This window comes from Miscanthus floridulus, chromosome 6 (genome assembly GCF_019320115.1).
Source record: "Miscanthus floridulus cultivar M001 chromosome 6, ASM1932011v1, whole genome shotgun sequence".
Taxonomy (NCBI): domain Eukaryota; kingdom Viridiplantae; phylum Streptophyta; class Magnoliopsida; order Poales; family Poaceae; genus Miscanthus; species Miscanthus floridulus.
In genome coordinates, this window is record NC_089585.1 from 88,483,222 (window position 1) to 88,488,284 (window position 5,063).

General features: G+C 48.6%; 1 pseudogene; it reads right to left on the reverse strand.

Moving 5' to 3' along the window:
• On the reverse strand, positions 1-3,918 carry LOC136460799 (putative pectinesterase 11; annotated as a pseudogene).
• Positions 3,919-5,063: the final 1,145 nt, after the last annotated feature.

The following is a 5,063-nucleotide window of genomic DNA, read 5'->3' on the forward strand; positions in this document are numbered from 1 at the left end:
CTACAGCTGCTGCTGGACTCGGTCGCCGGCGCCTCGCCTTCCGCCTCCAAGCTCCATGCGCGTGTTCGGAGACTGCAGCGGCACCTTCGTCCCCGCCGCGCCATGCCATGCTCCGTCGTACGTCGCGACCAGGCCAGACGCCAGGAGAGAGGGGCCGTCACTCGTCGGGCCCAGGTCAGGCGCAGGCGCAGCTAGCCGCTGCCAGGCCGCTCCACCATCCTCTGCCGCTAGTGGCCGGAACCAGCCATTCCCCGCTTTGCTCTGCGTCGCACGAAAGAAGGGTGAAAAACACATGTTGCAAGCGTATATTTCAAGTGTTTTAAATGTTTCAGAGGTATGTTGCAATTGTTTCAGATGGATGTTGCAAAAGTAGATCGGGATGTTGCAATGGTTGTACACGTATGTTGCAATCTTCTGTTCTCAATGTTTCATTTTTTCCGACGTATGTTTCAAGTGTGTTTATCTAAATGTTGCATATGTTTTCACACATATGTTGCAAGTATTTTATCTGAATGTTGCATATGTTGCACTGGCTATACACGTATGTTGCAAGTGTATGATTCAAACGTAGGGTTGCAAGTGTTTTTATCTGGATTTGCATATGTTGCAGTGCCCATACACATATGTTGCAGGCGTATGTTGTAAATGTTTCATCTGTTTCGGACGTATATTGCAGCAAATGGTTTATGTTGCAAGTGTTTCATGAGCAGGCGCGACAAGGCGGCGTAGGCGTAGGTGGTCCCCTCGGGCGCAGCGGTCCCCGCGTGCACCGAGGCGGGCGCGGCAGCAGGTGCGGAGCCCAAAGCTATATCCATGGGCATGGTAGCAGACGCGGTACACAAAGCTGCATCTATGGACGCCCCGAGGGTATCATTATTCAAAACGGGCAAACAGCAGGCGCGGGCATCGGGACGTTCGGGCGCTAGTCTCTCCCTTATGTGAAAGAAACTAATAGAATCGCCATTCTGCTACGTCGATTGCACTCGTTTTGGTAACTGCAAATGCACTTTACCCTGGAAAACAACCAGATAACGGGTATATATACATCTTTTTCCTGTTTTGGGGAGTGCGGGTACGGCGAGTGCTTCCTCGATCCTGAAATATACTGTATTTTCAGTTGTCTCAAGTCAAACTAGCATACCTTTGATTAAGTTCTTCCATGTATTTATAATGTCACGCAAGAATATTATTAGGTACCTTATGAAATGTATTTTTATAGTTTATCTATTTGAGATCATGAATGTTAATATTTTGTTATATAAATTTAGTCAAACTTAGAGCAGATAGTACCATGCTTCGTGTGAACAGCGGTATCACACAAAGTGACAACATGCTATGGTCTTGTCTTCGAGTTGAAGAGACGATTATAAGTGGCATTCATCCTTGAGTCACGTAGAAGAGGAGACGGTTCGTCGGAAATATTTTGTTTCTTCGGAAGAGCAGGCTACCGATCAGAGTGGAAAGGTTGTTTCGCAGTTGGTGGGGCATCACCGCGCCGAGGTAAAAATACTTTGACAGCTAGTGAAAGTGTAGAATACAACTGAGGTCTCACCGTTGCCAATGGATTGGCTTCAAAGCGAGACAGAGTCCTATATGAAACTAAGTGATGAAAATGGTCGGAAAACCTCTCAAGTGTTTTCTACTTCTACGTACGAATACGAAAACAATAAAGCCGGATACGAAAACGAATACAAACTTACGGAATATCAAGAATTTCGAAAATAAACTAATTCGAGCGAAATTATGTCAAACACGAATATTGACCCGTAGGACGAAGTGCGTAACAATTAATAAGTGCATGACTAAGTAAATAACAATTAACAAGTCCAACAACTTTCCAAAAAAGTATCTCCATTAGACACCATGATTTTTCTAAGACAACAAGCGCTCGTACGCGATTAATATACTGTTGTTTAATTTTTATGAACATCTTAAAGACTTTAAATAAAAAAACTAGAAACTAGAAAGTTGTAGATCTCGTCGAGAGCTACAATTTTCATATAAAATCATCTTTATCCGAGATTGTATGAAAAAGATACAATTTTCGAAGCTGGACTTCTTGTGGGCCAAATTCGGTTTAAACCGAATTTTGAATTCGGGATATTCCGAATTAAAAGTAGAAAAGTAGAAAACGGTCGGAAAACGTCTAAACCGTTTTCATTCCGATTTTGAATTTGATGTTCCGTATTTTGAACCAAATTTAAATTTGTCCGAAAATATGAATTCGGAACGCAGAAAATGATGCAGTTTGGTACGGAGAGAGACTGAGTCCTGTATGAAACAAGTTTGTTCGCCGGCGCCCACGGACTCACCAACTGACCATGGTTCCCATACTGCAACAGATAGAAATGATGGAGACGTCCTGAGAGGACTGAATCACACGCACAGTTGCCACACAGGATACGATCAATTATATGGTGATATATGTAGCGTTTTCTACCGAAGCCACTCTTGTCCACCAACCCAAACTTTGGTGATGAACGGTGCAGCTTCAGCCTGCGACAGTTGGTGAGACCACGCAACTCTTCCGTCAGTTTTGGAGCCTTCCCCGTAGCACTGGTACTGCCCGTAGGACGCTGTCCTGCACACGGCCAAAACATACCACATGATTATTGAACCAGAACACGTCAGGATCGGAGCACGTATGCGAGATACAGTTTCAGCAGCTGTAATGTAATGTGCACCTCTGTCTCTGTTTGTCGGCGTCGCTCCAGTCGTCCCAGCCCTGGGGCCTCACCGTGCTGGACATGTAGCTGAGCGCAAAGACGACGCGGGAGTAGGGGCCCCAGGGCCGGCCCAGGATGGACGTGCCGACCCCGAGCCCCGTCAGCTTGCACCCGACGAAACTGAACCCGGTGTCCTCCGACTCCGACGACCTTTTATGCGCCGTGAACGCGCCGCCGGCCGGCGAGACGGAGTGGAGGTGGCACTTCTGCGCACGGCATACAGAAACGTCCAGTCTGAGGATGAAATTAAGGGCAATATGGATTTGATTTTGATGATCGATCGATGGATGGATCCACAAAGTACAGTACGTACATCGAACAGAGCCTTGCCATTGCCGAAGATGAAGTCGGTGGCCCCTTGGACGTAGCAGCCACGGTAGTAATGGCGGCCCGTATCGTCCAGGAGCGTGTCCTGGAACGACACCAACCTGCACCCGTAGAACGCCGCCCTGTCTCCGGCGACCCTCATGGCGATTGCCGGCCCGCTAGTCCCGAATGTGTTCTGCATTGCAAATGAACAATGGAACCAATCAAGATTCAAGACCGTGCTATATGTATGCATGCTAATAGTACAGGAACCAATTAATCAAGACTGCATATATGTGCACACCTGGAACGCTAAGCGCTTGGCGATGAAGTCGGAGGCTAGCACGGATACTGTCGGGCTCTCAGAGCCCACCCAGGACTCGTTCCAGGTGATGACGGTCGAGCTGGCGCTCGTGCCCACAAGAGTTATGCAAGGCTTGTCCACCACCACTTTCTCTCTGCAAATTCGAGGAGAGTGCAAACACAAGCAGCACTAGAAGATTATATTAGCTTGATCAACATGTGGATCCAGAAATGAACATGCACGCGTGTCATGTTGATCAACATGTAGCATCGTCGTTCACTACTACACTTGCCTGTACACTCCGGGCCTGATCCGGATGACGACGCTGCCGCCGGCGGAGCCGTCGTCGTTGTTGCTCGCGGCCGGTGCCGCATCGATCGCGTCCTGGATCCTCCTATGGTCGCCTTTGCCGGACTGGTCGACCAGGAGGACGAGCTGCCGCGACCACGAGCCCGTCATACCGCCGCCCACGCCGTCGTCTTCAGTAGCTGCGCAGAAGCTGCAGTCGGCGAGAGCCAGCAGCGCTGCTGTTGCCGCGGCCCTGCTGCTGCCCCGCGGCGCCTTGGCACGATTTAACAACATGCTCCCGAGTCCCGGACGATGATGATGAGTCGACCGTAAGGCATGCAGTTCGCTTTCGCGCGAATCGGTGCAAGATGAAACCAGACCGGTTTACATATATATATATATATATATATATATATACACTATGTGTAGCCAGGTCAACCGCTGGCTACATACTCCTACTTGTACTTGTACGTGCAAACGAGTTCTCATGCCTGCGCGGATGCGCGTGCGCTGTTCCGTTACGCGAGTTGGTGCCAATCTAGATACGCGCCAAACTAGGCACTGATCAAGTCGGTGCCTGCGCGGAGCCGCGGACTAGCTCTAGTACGTCGGAAAATCCACGCACATTTCACGGGATCGCAATTCGCAACTACTGATATTTATGCAAACGATCTAATAACCAGGCGTGCAATGACGGACTTCGCGCGAAAAGTGTTCGTGGTAGCTTCACTTGGAGCAAAGGAATTGAATTTACTGATGATTGATCGATAATACTTGGCTTGTGGCGTCGGTCCTATCCACATGCATGCATGTAAAAAGCTGCATAGATATGTACACTTGCGGTCATCGTAACTAGAAGCACGTCTCGCGGCTGTTCTGGAATTTTTATTTGCTTTTTGTCTGCGACTGCGCCGGTCGAAATGTTTTGCGGTGTTCAGTGTGTTGCTTAAGGGCCAGCGTACTTTCGATTTTAGGCTTTTCCCGATCATTTATAGGTCCAAGACTAAAGACATAATTAGTTTTAATGGGAGCTACCAATCGGGACTAAAGTCCCTTGCCCGATGGTCAAAGGCGTAGCTTTTGTAGGAGAGGAGCAGGAATGGACCTTTAGTCCCGATTAGTAGCTCAAATCGGGACAAAAGGTCATCCTTCAGTCCCTGCTGGAGCTACCAGCCGTGACTAAACCTCTCGGTTGGTGGCTCCAACCGGGACTAGAATTCTACCTGTAGTCCGGGTTTATACCACAAACCGGGATTACATATCCCGGGCTATATACTTTCTCCTTCTTCCTCCCCTAGCCCGAGCAATTTCAAGATCTCTGTCTGCTCTTTGTTCTTGCTCGTGGAAGGAGTTCATGCTTGCGGGATTGATGAAGACTTCATTCCTTCATCCATTCTTCGGTTCTAACGGTTACCAACTTCATCCTCCCATGTTTGATC